Source organism: Anas platyrhynchos, chromosome 21, assembly GCF_047663525.1.
Source record: "Anas platyrhynchos isolate ZD024472 breed Pekin duck chromosome 21, IASCAAS_PekinDuck_T2T, whole genome shotgun sequence".
Lineage (NCBI taxonomy): Eukaryota > Metazoa > Chordata > Aves > Anseriformes > Anatidae > Anas > Anas platyrhynchos.
In genome coordinates, this window is record NC_092607.1 from 8,154,623 (window position 1) to 8,171,018 (window position 16,396).

At 47.5% G+C, this 16,396-nt stretch overlaps 2 long non-coding RNA genes across 2 annotated transcripts; one reads left to right on the top strand and one right to left on the bottom strand.

Moving 5' to 3' along the window:
• Positions 1–312: 312 nt before the first annotated feature.
• LOC110351414 (uncharacterized) lies at positions 313–3,636 on the top strand. Its single transcript, XR_002398835.4, has 2 exons — positions 313–717; positions 3,222–3,636. It is a non-coding gene; the product is annotated as an uncharacterized lncRNA (long non-coding RNA).
• A 130-nt stretch (positions 3,637–3,766) lies between these two features.
• LOC106014717 (uncharacterized) lies at positions 3,767–11,096 on the bottom strand. The gene is made up of 3 exons (XR_001186247.5): positions 10,758–11,096; positions 10,058–10,155; positions 3,767–8,995 (listed from the first exon to the last, which is right to left on the bottom strand). It is a non-coding gene; the product is annotated as an uncharacterized lncRNA (long non-coding RNA).
• Between the last annotated feature and the right edge of the window lie 5,300 nt (positions 11,097–16,396).

Genomic DNA, 16,396 nt, shown 5'->3' on the forward strand with positions numbered 1-16,396 from the left:
TACTCAGCTTGTAAAATGTGAATGATCGAAATGCATCAACTTTAAAGTATGTTCTGTAATGCTTCAGACAAATAAAGGAACCCTTAAAAAGAAAGGGCAAAATCAAATGAGGAATCCAGGCTGTGACTGGTTGTCCTCCAGTAATGTTGAAACCTGGCTAAATTTAGAAAAAGAGGCCCTGAAACTTCTCCTGAACAGAACTAGTGTTTGTACCTTGAAATGATGCTGAGGGTTTCACTTTTCATTACAAGCAGATTACTTGGGTTTCTCAAGGAATTTAAAGCACTCTTAAAAAAAAAATCTGTGATTTTGTCAGCTGTAAAATGACTGTGGTGGCAACATGTGCTAGGGAGCAGCCCTTGCTCTCCCCATGCAGGGACCTGCAACCATTCACATCCATCAGTGGAACACAGCAGGTGACAGCCTGGATGAAAAGCAGGACAGGGTCCTATTTTAATTCCTAGGGCTAACCTCCTCCATTGACCAGGGATGCTCAGAGAGCTGTTAAATTGGCTTTGTTTTGTTTTCACTGACAATAACAATCTTCTCAACATCACAGACCTCTGTGGCCAATTTAATCCCAGTAATGCAGCTCTTCTGAATGTTGGGACCGATCCTGATGAGGTACCGTGGGGCCAGCCCTGCTTTGCAAGGTGCCTCTGCAAGGAAAAGAGCTGTTAACCCGAATTACTTGGCAGCTCCCAGAAATTCTAGCAGGTAATTGTCGCAGGGCAGTCAGTCGCACTTGGCCCCCGTGGCTGCACGAGTCGCTCCAAGAAACTGCAGTAGCTCTGATCACAAATTACTGTGATTTGTCAGCTGTAATACAAGCCCAGCTATGGTTTTGATGCTTTTGCCAGCAACATGTGAAAGAAAATATTTGAGTGAAGCGGTCTAAGTCAGGTTGGGTAAAGAAAATGGACAGTGGCGGGGGAGCCAACCTGACCTACCCAGATTTATTTCATGCAGTGGTGAAACCAGCCCACTGCCTGGATTTAAGACCAGTGGCTATATTTAATCTGTTTGAATAACTTTGGATGGGTGTTAGGCTTCTTTCCTCTGGAAATTATAATCCAATCCTGCGTACCATGTAAATAATTTAATAACCTCCTGTAATATCTCTCCTCTTGGAGCAATTACACATAACACTGGAAACACAAGCACGTCTCTGACAACAAAAGCATCTTTTGGAGAAGAATTGCCATAGTTAGAAGAGTAAGATTTTATTTTTTTTACAGATGGAGACCAGAGCCACATTGGGTGGGAAGTGGGAACTCCACACTGGTTCCCTTCATAGGTTACTGCTGGAAAACTCAGCATTTTCTGCTTCCAGGTTGGAGTTTTTGAGGTCCACTGAGCTCATCTGGTGAAAAATGTCAGATAATTGCAAATGCAATGGTAGTCACGTTCATTCTAACAGTGTGTATAACTATGACTATATATATATAATTACATAGAGTTATCTAGTTGTATATATGGTTAGGTGTAAATATAGTTACAAATGGGATTTCAATAACCCAGTAATTAAGTAAATTCCTGTTGAAAGTTCTAGACTTGCAGTGAGACCTTGGCGAAGGACAACCACATTTACCCCGGTGCCTCACAAGAGCCCATTGCAGAATTGGGTCCATTTTTTTAACGGACTTCTTTATGAACCTGTGTCCTCCAGTAAGGATCAGAAAGGACGGTGCTTTGGTGTGCATTCATTTGAGCTTTTCTTCCTCCTGAATCTGCATACGCTGTGTGACAAGGAAGCCTGCTGAAGGTTAATTGTTACTCTAGGATATTATGTGCCTTCTCTCTTGTTAATTTTGGGGGCAGGGTGTGGAAAGGAAATCCCTGGTACTTGAACCTTGCTGGAAATATCTGGATGGTTGCTTAAAACAAATGTTTGCCTTACAAGAAAAAAACAGTCCAAAGGTATTTCTCTTTTAAACAAAACTTGCATAAAAAGCCACAGATTTTACCTGCTGCTGTTTGTGTTCCTGTAGCCCTGAGAAGAGGTCTGAGTCAGGAACCTCTGTGACTTTTTTGGGGGTTGTTTTAGCAGAAGCCTCATTCCCTTTACTCTCCACCAATGTCAGAGTCCGTCTGTGGCATAAACCCTTGGTTAAGACCCAAATTACCACCTTAACTCCAAGGACACAAGTGAAATGAGTGAATGGAAGAGGTCTTTCACCTTCCAAAACGTTTTTTGTTTGTTTTTGTTTTTGATTCTCCTGGGTAACAGAAAAGCCCATACTGCCCTCACACCTCTTGGGAGGGAAGGGAAGGCGAGAAGGCAGGGAGAGGTGCATCCTCCACCAGTACCAAGGGGCCTGGCTGATGCAGGAATTTGATTTTTTATTTGAAGATCCTTGATGGTATTTCCAAGCAGGGGATGGAACAGAGGATTTACCCAGCCCAGCTGAGATGGATCAGCAAGGCGATTGCAGCTGAGCTCCTAGCCCCAGCTGAGGGCTGTGCAGTGCTGCTGGAGGAGGCAGAGCCATCAGGTTCCCCTTCACTGACTGATGAGCTGCCTGCGAGTGTCTGGCAGGTTCATTTCCAACCCCATCCTTTTAATTCTAGCCCCTCTTTCTTCCACGTGAACCACCAGGGAGTAAATACGTGAGGGTTTCTACCCAATTACACCTCCTTTTAACAGCATTAGGAAAACGAGGAGCTGCTCGATACCTAGCTGAGGTGGACGGAATATTTAGCATCTAAGAAATGTCCGTGACCTTCTGGATGTAAGGTGGCAGAGCAGCCCATGCTGTGCTACATCTAATATACATATTCATGGCTCGTTTATTCATGAAAGAAATGACTGGATTAGCAATAGTTTGAAGGACACTGATCATGGAGTTGAAATACATGCAAGTTGCTCACAAATTAGAACTCCATCATCTCTGTAATAAATTGGTAACCATTGTAAATCCTTGCATATCGGTGTTGTTATTGGAAATACCATGTTGTATTTTATTGGATTGGAAACATTTCACAGCTATCAACCTGTCAATTATTTTAGCACAACACAAGGTTTTTCATGATGATAGATGGTGATTCTAAATAATTTTTATAAAGTATTTCTACTTACCGTGGTGTCAGGAAGCCTGCCTGCCTGTGAAATATTGTGATTTTTGAAGCACTCACCTGATAACACTCCTTAATTGTGTAACATTAATCTATGTGTCAATCAAATGCTTGCAGACTAATATATGGAATTTTTTTTTCCTTAGATTTCCATAGAGGGGGAAAAATTAAGATCATAGAAAACTCTTGGCAGCATATGAAGGGAGAAGCAATGCCAGACTTGTAACCAATCATGAAAATGCATGTTGTGAAGAATAAAGAAATGATGAACCCTCTTCACTAATGAACTCTACTTTTATTCAGAATGAAGATGTCTTCCAGCAACATGTTTTTTCTTTCTCTTTCTTTCTCCCCACTTCTAACATGCTGAGTAAAAAGAAAAAAGCCCAGTTCTACATGTCTTGAACAGATTCAAACATCTGTGAATAAATAAGTGCTAAACATTAGATACCTCCCATTTAAGTTTCAAAGTCTCTTTCAGAGGATAGTAAATGATATTATTTTGCCTCCCAGAAAGGAAAATTAATTCACAGAGAGGCTGACTTAACTGGGATCACGCAATGAGTGGGAAGCAGAGAGAGCTCTGCTATCCTACAGAGTGCGCTGAGATCCCAAAATATTTGAGAGGTCAAGCAGGCCAAAAGTTATTACTTCTAACATGAAAGTGTTGAGCATTTTTACATTCAGCCAGAAAGGCTGCGAGGGAAGGGGAGCGGTCGCCGTGGGGGAATGGGGCCATGGAAGTGATGGGGACAGCCCCTGGCATGGGTGCAGCTCCCCGCACAGGAGGAGGCACTCAGGGGAGGCTGGGGCAAGGGGCAGCTGCCTCCTCTTGCAGGGCCACCGTGTCCCCCTCACAACCTGCTGTGGCAGAGCCTTGGAGAAGGGTGCTTCAGACTTTTCTCCTCTATGATCACAGCACAGAGCAAGCTGCTTGCTTTGGTGACACTGCTCCCTAGTCCTTGGTCAGCCTGGGCCATGGCAGAGAGGACTGCCTGTGGTTGTCCCCATCTTCTACTGCACCCTGATCCTTCTCCCAGCCTAAGCCAGCCTGTAATCCTCCTCCAGCTGGAAATAAACCCCATCTCAATTACACACCACACTAGAGCTCTCTCCTGCTGCTGCTGCTGCTCTGGTTTTTATTGCTAGCACCAAGTGAGCTGGGGCCGCAGTCCTGTTCACCTGATTCCTGAGCTTGGTGTGGAATGGGAAAAAAAAAAAATTGTGGGACCCAGTACGGTGCCACAAAACCAAGCCAGCTACAGCAAGGGGTGCTGGATTGGAAAGTACACCTGTGTCAGGAGGGTTTCCAGTCCCCATCACAGTGGATTCTGCCCCAGTCCCAAGGGTCTGCATGTGTCAGCACTGACCGCTCCGAACAACCATGGCAGGACTGGACTCGAGGTGGTCCAGGACTTTTCCCTATTTATACACCATGCACCTTTCCAACCATTACACTGATTTTATATGTGCAAGCCTGTTTCAGCAATTAGAGCAAAAATCTTTATAGCTCTTTTGGTTTGAATTGGGTTGGTTTCAAACCCAGGTACTAAAATGGATAAAATTATCTTGAAAAGCTAAGGAATTACACTGTACTCTCAACTCCTCTGCATCATGTTATGAAAGACACAAAGATAATATTTGTATAAATTAAGGCTATTGGAGACGTATGGTATTTCAGTTTCTGCTTCATTAAGTTGTCCTCCAGCCCTGAACATCCCTCGATCTATTCTGCAGCACTTTTCTATTTTAAATTTAATCTACCCTGCTGCAGAATGGAAGCTTAAAAGGATATTGCCTCTTTAAATTAAATGTGGAAAAAAAATAACAATGGTGGAATTCTTGCTGAAGTGAATGCAATCTATTATATAACTTCTAGAATTCATAATATTTTCATGTCTGTTAGCCTCCCTACTAGTTCAGTGGTGTATTTCTTCACTGTTTCACTATGGCCACAATCACTTTTTTTTTTTTTTTCAGTGATTGTAAAAGACCAGAAGAAACCACTGTGACCACCTAATCTGATTTCATATGTATAATAGACCATAGGACATGTCTGGATTAATTTCTAATTTGATTAAAATTAATCTTGGGAAAATATCCAAACTTTTCCCTACAATTTCCAAGCAATGGAATATCCATTTACAACCCCTCATGAGTTGTTCCAATCCCAGATTATTTTAGACTTATTTTTACAGAGAAGTGCCCTCTGTTTGGAGGCTGGAATTTCATCTTCCTCTGATTTGTAGTTATTGGATCCTTCCTCTGCTTCCTCTGTGGGATCTGTGTGTGTGTGTGTGTTGGTGGTGGCCAACATACCAGGACCAAGACATTTTCACCAGAATGGTCACGACTCTTCTGTGAGCCCTGCTACCAGCCAGGCAATGAGCCAACCAAGCTAGCTGCTAGGAAATAAAGTGATGATTCAAAACAGGTTCTCCTGAGGATTACCCACCTCATACAGCCCTACCTGGGCATCTGCCCTGCTACCACATGTAGAATTTTCTCCCAGAGTTGGGCATCCAAAGGCCTCCTTTTAATCAGAGTCTCATGTTCTGGCTGTCTGCCTGGGTGGGCAAGAGACAGGGATTGGTTTTGCAACAGCACCCAAGGGTGCAAGAACCCATTCCCAAAGATGCCTGGCACCATTGCTTTCGTATTCTGCTCTGCCAAAGCTGTTCTGCTTTGGACAGAATAACTTGTGCCAGAGAGAGGGAAGGGGGCTGCAAACACGCATGTGTAGGTGAATGAGTGGTAGTTTACATATCTGCTTGGTGCATAAATCATGCTGCACATCGGGTAGATTTGGTGGAAGTGCACTGAGAAACCATGAGCCTTCAGCCTGGGAGAGACGGAATACCTTATTTTCATGTATGTGAATGAGACCTGCGTTGGAGACAGGCAGCCAGTTGCTTCTGGCTGTCTCAGGAGCAGAACTTCATGGGCCTGAAGAGCTTTGCTGGTAATACTGCAGGTGCCTCCAGACTGTAGGTTTAAGGAACAGTCTGGTGGGGATTTTGAGCATCTAATCACAAGACTTAATGTTCCCATAATAGGTGTTCAGCTTCTTGTTTGTATCTGGGTCATCAGGTCCTCAAAGGACAGGAGTTGTGTATTGTAAAACATCCTGAAGTTATTGCTCTGCTGGTGGGAGAGAGTTGTTTTGAAGATGGGTAAATTCCTAGAAATAGAATTACCAGAATGGGGATGAAAGAGACACCCAGAGAGGTGGTGGGATCTCCACTCCTGGAGATTTTTCAAGACTTCTCCATCCAAAGCCATGGATGACCTGATCTGATGCTGACGACAAACCTGTTTTGAGAGGGAGGTTGGATGAATGAGAGACCTCCGGAGCTCCTTTCCAGCCAACATTTCTGTCATGTGGGAGCATGGAGGGATGCAGTCGGGGGGGGAAGGGGGGGTCTGTCATTGCCTGTGTGGAGTCATAGCAGAGTCATCAGCAGGTTCTCTAATGCGAAGCAGCTCCTCCCGCACTCCAGCTATGAGAGAAAGCTCTCGTGGGCGTTCTCAGTGAGAGTGCCCTGGGAAAAAGCAATTGCAGTCTGGGGAGGGGGAATTAAACTGTGTCATTGAGAACAGCGATTAAAGAAGCCAAGAGAGATTTCAAGGAAAAAAAGCATGAATCTATAGGGCACATTAGTTAATTAAAACAGAAGCACCATCTTCAGAAAGATGATTTTCATTCACGGGAAGCTTCTGTTTTCTGCTAAAGGCATACTGAACTGGCGACAGTAGCTCAAGACAACCGTGGTTGCTTTTGGAATAAAGCTGTTAGTTCAGAAGAGGAACAAACACACCCCTTCCCTGGAGTCCCAAGTTCTTGGCTGGAGGAGCTTCCAGCCCTGCTGTACTGCATGTTCAGGGTGGAGCAAAGTGATTCAAGCGAAGGCAGATACTGATTATAGTTTAATTGCTTCTGCAATGCCTCTCTTCCTTGTCTTTGCTATCTCCTGGCAGAAAGCATCTCACCCCCATTGGAGGCTGGGGTGAAACTTTAGCCCCGACAAAGTCTGATGGCCAAATTCCCACGGACTCTGTTCTCCCAGGAACGTGACCATGTTTTGTGTGCAATGGGGCCTCCACTCCCTTTCTTCTGCATCCCCTTTGGATCCCAGTTGTGAGCTCACTCTCCATATCATCTGCTGGATCAGCTCAGGCCCATCTGGGAGCTGGGCTGTGCTCCCATAGTGAAGGTCTGTAAAAAGGAGTACATGACGGAGGGACTCAAGTAACCCCTGGGTACATTACTTCTAGAGCTAATCGGTCACGAAGCAAAAGGCTAGAAATAGATTTACTTTCAAAGGCCTAGGATTTTATTTTATTTTTAATTGAAGGGGAGCAGTACTTTCCCCACTTAATGAAAAAGGCCTTTTCCTTGTCATAACCAAGAAAGGAGGCTGCAGCACTTGGCAAACAAACTTCTATTAAGTGCATTTGCTGGAAATGTTTATACTTTGGTCTTGACAACTATCTTGAATATACTGAGCATTGCACTGTGCTCTAGCTTGCATAATTGTGACATGGGAGCAAAGTCCTTACGGGGGAGGTGATAGGCACTTTCCTTGGGATCTTTTTTTTTTTTTTTTAATACCTGCCACTTGTAATCAGAGGCAAGAACTTGTTTTGGAAAGTATTTTCCTGCTCTCCAGGGATTTTCTCTTTCCCTTGGCTGACTTGAGCAGCAGCACGAGAAGAATGAAGGGAGCAAAAAGGAGGGAGGAACTCCTTCAGAGCAGGGAAATCACCACTACCTTCCATGCAGGGTGGCAGATGTTTAACGAGGGGTTCTCTGCCTTCCTCCAAAACTCCCCTTCTGCAGCATGTTGCCTGGAAACCCTCTGCTTCTTCCCCTTTCACATATAATTACTGCAAATTGCTGAAAACTTTATCTAAACTCCTATCAGACAGACAAATCACTGTTTGATCAGGGCAGATACATGGACCTGAGTGATTCCAAAAGTTAATCTCCACTTGATTTGGGTTTTTGGTGTGGTTTTCTTTCCCTACTGTCAGGATTCAACCCAGTATTTCCCTAGCTGTGTAACAGGAATCTGTGCTCATTCAAAAAGGCCTGGGTTCTCCGATTTTGTATATGAGTAGAAGATAAGAAAGGAGGTAGACAGAGATTAGCATAAGAGACTGGTTAGATGAATATGAATGGGTGCTCTCACTTCGAGGCAAATGGATGGCAGCTCAACAGATGGTGGTTGCTCACCAGCCCCTGCCAAACGCTGCCGGCGTGGGGCTCTCCTTGTGGATGGGTGTCCCCTTTACAGCTTGATTTCCCTTCTGGAAGCCTCCACAGAAAGGCAGCGAAATGTAACCCACATGAGGAAGGAATTACTCTTCGCCCCCAGCCTCTGTCTTTGCGGTCGGAGGCTGGGCTGACGCACCGCGTGGGGAGAGAGCCGGAGGGCAATAACCCGTCATCTCGGTGCCATGCTAATTCCGCGGTTAAATACAAGGGTGTCGCACGGCGCTGGTGCTGCTGCTGGCACGGCTCCCTGACACCGACGGGACACGCACGCAGGTGGGGCTTGGCGGCACTCCGGTTCCCAGCGCCGAACCTACAGCCCATTCCCTACGTGGGGCTGGAGAGGTGAGGGTGCCTTCCAGGGCTGCGACCTCCCCAGGGAGGTGGAAGCACCTCTGGCAGGAAAGAGCAAAATGAGAAGTGTATCTGAAAGCCTCCTTTTCCCACCTACTCATGCAAGGGAGCCAAATGAGAAGAAAGTGGACATGAGGCTGAGCTTTGGATTTTGATTCTGGTTCATTTTTTCTGGAAGAGTTTCATCCAAAGCTGGGAGATGCAAGTTCTGGCCATTGTTTGCAGGCTCCCAGGGAAGGAGCTGGGGTTCTCCAGGACCACTTCAGGTTGGAAGCAGGCTGCATCATGAAGCTGCCAGGAAGAATTCACTCTGTCTGCAATATGCAGAGCCAGGGTGAAGCAGGGAGCCTAAATCACCCAGATGACTTCTAGAACGATTAGTCTCCCCCAGGTCAAGAATGTAGGCAAACCTGACCCGAGGGCTAGCTGCCCTCTGGGCTTGCTTTTATTATTATTATTTTCCTCTGACAAACGCCTGGCTGCTGCTTCAGCCACTGCCCAGATTGCATTTCCCCTGTGGAGTGCAGGAGCTGCCGAGGCACCAAGGAGTTAACCTGTGCTGGAGGCAGGCAGGGAGCCCACAGCCCCAGACTGCCTTCTCTCCCCTGCTCGTGAGAATCCCTCTTCCCAAACTGCTTCGCACACTCACAGTGCTCACAGTTAACAGGTTGTTTGTCTTGCAGTGGATCGGAGGGACTCTGTGTAAACCTCCATACAACTGAATTTAATTACCTGCCAAACCTGCACCAGGGCATAAGCCCACATGTTGTATGTGACATTACCAGTAGAGCAAGTACTGGAATGCAGGGGCTAGAATAATTTGACAGCTAACATAAAGCACCGTGATTTATATTTTGGTTATATTGAGATTCTCCCCACCAACCCCCCTCCCTTCCCCCCCCCCCCACCTTTGAACACTCATATAAATATTTACTTGGATCCTAGGACCTTGCTTAACCCTCACGGTGCCACATTTTATCTTCTTCCTTTTTTCTTTTTTCTTTTTTTTCTTGGCATTTTTGGTTTTTCAGCAGCTACTCCAGAAATGCCTTTCATTTTCAAACATGGAAGATTTAAAGCAAAAATAATTTCACCTTTAAACTGCCTCATCTGTAAACAATGTGATCCAGTAAGCTTTATATATTTACTGTCATGTTCAATTGAAAACAGATCATGGAGAAAGGTTTCTTTTAAGACACAAGATGTTTAATAGAAACATTGGTTTATATTCTGGAGCAGAGACCAGCTGATACCTCTGCTATGTTTTAAATTTGATCCCAGCTACTCTATCTCATTAATTATTGAGCTCAGTAATGTGAATATAAAATCTGTTTGTTTCAAATTTAAACTTACCTGATTTCAATGCTACCAGGAAAGGGTCCATTTATTTTATGTCACCTCGTGGGTTAAGTCTGCACACAGTAGGACAGAAATCACCCCATGGGAGAAATCTGCTAATACAGAAAATCAGAAAGCCGTAGGTTTTTCTCTTACTGTTATTATCATGATTCCTGTCTGGCTACCTGACTTACGCAGGAGTCACTTAGCCCCAGAGGCTCACAGGTATTCGCTTAATTCCCTGCTCTTACGGGTGTCTGGCTTGAGAAAAGAGAGAACCTGGAAATACCCTTCCACAGACATTTTCCGCCGCCATCCTTGCTATGCCCTTTATCCATCTGTGGGTTAACCTGTCGCTCCTCCAAACCAGTGCTGGACCAAATGAATTTGTGCTTTTCCAATCCTTGAGATCAGCATGTGCTCTCGCAGCCCAGTGTAGCGTTACCGCTGCAATACCCAGAATGAAATGCCTGATCCACAGGTCAAGGCTGACATAAAAATAAGGATGGACTGTGTCAAGAGGAGTTTAACAGTCCCATCGTTCTGAGGTCCTGAATGTACCCTGTGTTTCTCTGCTTCAGCATCCACACGGGATAGCTCGGTCCTAGAGCTGATGCTAACATTGCAATAGCACCACCACGACATGTGGAGCTGGATGCCATGCAAGATGGGGGGGGGGGGGGGGTCAGACTGAGGATAAATATAAAAGCTTTACCTTAGAATCACGTAGGTAGAGATTTCAGACTCAAAACCCTTTTGCCTGTAATCTTTGGCCACCTTAAATCAGGGGGAAATGGAGATCCAGCGAGCTGTAAGGGCTGTGTGAGCTCAGAGAGCTGGCTGCAATGTACGTTCCCTTTCTCGTGTTTGCAGAGGCTTTAGGCAATAACTGCACCATGGCGCAGGAGCAAGGAAGAAGCAGTTAGCAGAAGTCCAAGGTGCGGGTTTATTGCCCTTTGTAATTTCTCTTCTGAATGGGTCCCCTGAACCAGCAGGAAAGTTTCTGCTCCGTTCACTGGCAAATGAGACAGGACCCATTAAAAGACAGGATTACAGCGCCCTGCGCTGCCTGCCCCTCCACGCCCCTTGCTGTAGGCGATGCGGTGCCTGCGCTGCTGGCTGCAGGAGCAGCACAGCACGGTGGGACCTGTCCCACCAAGCCTGTCCTCGGCCCGTGGTGCCTCAGCTTCCCCACCCAGCTGTCAAAGGGCACAGAGGGGCCTCCTTCCATCGCTTGCCTGAAGTCCTGCAGAAGAAGGACTGAGTAGTGTTTAATTCTCTGCATGCGGTGTCAGATGCTTGGCACGGATTTCTTGCTACACTTATTTCAGAAAAAAATTGCACTGCACACAACGCCCTTGTGACAGTGTTTAATATCCATTATAAAGCCAGGAGCATCTTTCTGGAAACAAATGAAGGCCCATTAGTGAGAAGCCTAGGCTAAAGCAGAACCAGAGCTGTGTTTTATTGGTGGGAGGCTGCGGGATTCGACAGTCAAATACAGGCACAAACTATGCGGTGTATTTGCAACACATATGCGGTGTTGCAATACCGAATTAAAGCATCAGAGTTCAGAAATGAACCCATCTCCATATCTGCGCAGACATAACTTAATATCTCTTAGCATCATGGTGAAAACAGGAGCTTGCAGAGAGCGTACGGTTACCAAAATGTGCATCAGAGCTGCACGGTGCCCGTGTCACTGGAGGAGATCTCCCCGGTATAAACCTTCACCTACTGCCTCCAAAACCATGGCAGGAGGAAGGATAAAGAAGTTTGAGATGTTTCTTTAAAGAAAGCACTAAACTTGGTAAAAGGACACATCTTTCCTACCTTGCTCTCTGCCCCTCATGCCTCAGGATATCATAAATTTTTGATACCAATAAAACAGAATATTTGATGAGCTGCTATTTTGCATTAAAGCAACTTTACATGCAAGGGTTGCATAATAGGAAGTAAAATTGAATTTTGCCTCAGAACAAGTTCTTATTATTAATTTAAGTGTTTTTTATATATTTTAGCAGCAGCTTATCATTCTATATATTTAATTTCTTTCAAGTGAGAACACTTAGCATTGGTTTCCTTATCTAAACAAATCCTTTAAAAGAACACATGTATAAAGTGGAAATGCAGTGTTTTGCATCTGTGCCTTAAGACAAACAGTGAAACTTTAAAAGGGGAAATAAAATATGGCAGAGGACAACTATCTCTAAAGCCTAATAGCAGCCTCTGTGGGACAGGAAAACATACTGCTTTCTTTACGTGGAATGCTTTTTTCTCTCTTTGCTGCAATATGTTTATTCCAGCCATATTGTGACAAATCTATGAATAAGATAAGCCCCCACTGGAGCAATTCTGTTTAAGGCAAAGGATTTGCAGTACCTTAGGTCTGGATAACACCGCAGTCTATTTTCTAACACTTCCACACACCGTGATGGGCAGGACCAGCTCACAAATATAAATCGTCTCTCCTCAGTCCTGGATGCAATAGTAGGAAAACATTTTAAAGCACTTCATGCTGTGCTCAGAACTCACTACCAAAAGTCACCATTTGAAAGTCAAAAAAAGGCAACACTGAATGCTTTTTTTTTTTTTTCCTTCTTCTCCTTCTTGCATAAAAGAAAAGTCCAGTGTGGGATCCTAGCAGACCACTGCATGCTGCATTACTGCACACGCTATGTGGGATTATGCAATAAGCTATTTAGGGTGTGCTCTGTGCGCCTGTATGCGTGTAACTTCAGATTCACTCTAACCTTAATGGAGTGAAACATAATGATTTAATAAAGAAGAAAAAAAAAAAAAATTGGTCAAATAAGGAGCAAAATACCCATTTCCCTCTCGATCGTGGGGAATTATTCTTTCTTCAGTCCTGCGAAGGAGGAAATCAAAACTTGGCGGGGGGAGAAAGGAAGAAAGAAAAATCCGGGACAGCGCTGCGAGCCGAAGCAGCGGCAGGGAGGGATGCTGGAGGTAGGGAGCTACTCGGGCAGCCCCCACGGTGCTCGGCAGCCCCGCTCCGAGTTCACCTGGCCGAGCCGCGGAGCCCCTCCGGCCCTGCGCAAGGGGCTGCGCGGCCGCGGAGCCAGCGGGGGCTCGGCCGAGCGCTGGTGATGTTTTATCCCTCGTCCCCGAAACCCGACACCCACAGCTCCGAAGAGCTTCCCTGACCTTGGGCTGTCAATCACCGAAAGCGAGCAGCCTGCTATAGAGCCGGATGGGCACTGCGCCAGCTGGGGAGAAAAAAAAAAAAAAAAAAAAAAAAAAAAGGGAAAATTAAATCCTAAAACAGCTGGGAACAGTTATCTCGCAAGCCCTGGCTCATCCTCATCACACATCTCGCCTGCCCACCCCACCGCTCATCCGCCGTACGGCACCAGCGCTCAGCATCTCTGGAAAGTCTTAGAGCGATGCATCTGTCTTTAGTCCAAAAAAAGTCTTTTTAGTCTTAGATTTCTCTGTTTTGGAATTAAAGGCAATCAGTTTTATACACTGCCGTGGAGGGAAGGAGAGAAGGGAATATTTAAAGCAGTCTGTGAAGTGGTTGGCAGAGACAGTCTGTAAGTTTTGTGTCGGTAAATGGGGTGAGGGGGTTGTGTTGCCAATTGTGTTTCCTGTCTGAGTGTCTCGTTTAATTCTGGGAGCAGCCGTAGCCAGTAGTCACCTCTGCCCCGGAGGGGGGATGCAAATCTCTCTACAGCTGTTAGCAATAGCTCTTGCAAAACTGCGAGATCAAACAAAATAATGTGATTTTCACTGAAGGGAATCGTCCTCCTGCACTACACGAGCTCACAACTGAACCGTCCTCCAGCAGCCAGATTTGGCGATGCGATCCTGGAGCTCTCCCCTGCCTCATCCCCAGACGTGGGGGGGCAGCGGCCTCCCCTGGCCGTGCTGCCTCCGGGGGGGCCCGATGGGGTGACCTGAGTGTCGGGGTCTGGTCCTGTCTTGCTGTCACCCCGATCCCAGCCTCCCTGAGGCTGCAGAGAATGATCTGGGGACCGCTTCTTCTTGCTTGCGTGGGGTATTTTTTTAATATGTATTTTTTTCAGCATCTTCAGCCCCTCCAAGCTGTGTCATTCATGGGCACTGCCGGAGCCCCAGTGCCCAGCTGGAGCCTCCTTCAGAGCCTCGGGGGAGGACAGGCTACGGGGCTGCTGCACATCCCGGGAGAGCAGCAGGCCCCCAGCCCCGGGCAGGGATGTGATGGGGAAAAGTGGCTCTGAGGAGGGACAGACAAAGCAGCACATCCGTGGGGGTGAGTGGGGGGTGGGAGAAGAGGGGCTTGGGGAGGGAAGCTGCCTCCCAGCCTGCTGCTGACCCCCAGATCCTCTGCAGAGCTCTGGGTGGAGAGCGGGTAGTTGGGGAGCATCCCTCTGGGCCTGGCAAGACGGGGATATAGGGGGGGAGGGGGTCTCCTTTCCCTTTTGGGGTCAAGAAGCTGCCCTCCATCGTGCTCCCGACTCCTGTGCCAACAGCCCTTCATGAATCAATGTGGAACGGCGAGAGATCATCGGCAAAACGCGCGGACGGCACCGACACGAGAGCAAAGCGGGGCTGGGAGAGGAGTGGGGGAGTCCCCTTTGCTTATGGGGTGCCCGGGGAGGGGAGCAGCCCTGGTCAGCCACACCAGGGCCAAGTGCCGGTAGTCCTTGTTCCCCTCGGTATGTCAGAGACCCTCTCTAATGTCGGGGGAGAAGGGGGGAGGGTGGAATGAGCCCAACCCCCGGGCACACAGGGCAATGCACAGGGCTGGGGGCACAACTCGGAGCTTCCCCTGGGGCCACCCAGCGCCACCAGGTCCCGGAGCCACCAAGCCCCGGCTGTGCCCGTGGCGGTGCTCGGCCGCTTTTGCTTTTCTTTTCTGTCGGAAAAATGAAAAGTCGGGAAGGGCAGAGGCGGCTGCAGCCTCCCTGGCCGGATCCCGGCTGTGCCCCGCCGCCGCCACCGCTCCGCGGGGGGAATCCGGAGGGTTTTTCTAAGGCCTGTTTTCCTATTTTGTTGTTGTTGTTGTTGTTCAATTAGCCCTGGTGATTTATTCAATGCATGCATGAGGGGACATTAATATGCGGTGGCAGTTCCCACAAACAATATTCCTCTCAGGCTCTCTGCAGCCATAGCGCTTACTGGCAAGGGGGGAGGCGATATAGGGAAAGCCAGGCTCCCCGTCCCTTTCCTCCTCGTCCCCCCATTGCAGGGCAGCTTATTCTCCGGGCCTGACCCACGCAGCCAGGGACTGGGACCTGCCCCGGCCCCTCTCAGCCTCCCCGGCCCAGCTGGCTCTGACAAAGCAGGGATACGGCTGGGATTGATGAGGGGATCGGGATTTTAAGTTACTGTATTTGCTTTTTCTTTCTTTTTTTCCCACACTCTGTCCTTAACAGGCTGGTTCCCCAAAGGTGGTTTACACCATGCCTGAAAAAGCAGCTCGCTGCTGTTGGAAAGAGAAGCAGGGCAGGGAGATAATATTTTTGGGGGTTGTGTGGTGCTTTGGGTTTTATTATTTTTTAAGAGGGATTTAAAGTTCAACACAGCTTTGAGACCATGAGAGCAGCAGTTCTCGGGCACTCTGCGACCCGGCTCAGGGGCTCTTTTCCCCACACGGGGGCAAGGAGCGGGGCTGATTTCTGCCCCCTCCCTGGCTGTGGTTAGGGGAGCTGGGTGGCTTTCGGCCTTGGGAGCTGCTGGGGCTTTGGGGTGCTGCAAAGCCCCGGGGGTGCTGAGGGTAGAGTTGCCCCCATCTCCACATGCATCTAAAGAGTCTTCTAGACTGCATGTTACTCATGCTTAAAAAGAAAATAAAAATAATTAAAACAAAAATAAAAATAAGGCCAGAATAATTAAAACTTGCAGATGGAGAGGAAGAAAGAGGAAAGTGAATGGCAAGCCCAGATCCCAAAGGAGCAGGGGTAAAGGGGACAGACTTGGCTAAGTCCTCTCCTTTTTTTTTTTTTTTTAAATGTAAAAAGGGGAGAAAAAAAAATCACTCAAGTGCTTGCACTTTCCCTTCACTCCCTCCCCGGAGCCACTCAGGCCAGAGGGGCCGCAGCGGGCAGGGATGCAGCCGAGCCCGGCGCGGTGCTCTGCGGGTGGGATGCTGGGGCAAGGCGGGGAGAATGCAGGGGGGGTGCTGGGGGGCAGCAGGGGAAGGAGCCGGGACCCTGCGGGCAGGAGGCAGCAGCGATCCCGAGCCGCCGCAGCAGCTGCGCAAAGCCCCATTTAAAGCCCAGCGGCGGGCGGCTGCCTTGGCTGGACAGCAGTCGGAGGATAGGTTAAGGTCCAACAGTTTTTCTTCCTTCTTTTTTTTTTTTTTTTTCCGGAACACGAGACGTCAGAGAAGCAGGTCTCTCCAAGAAA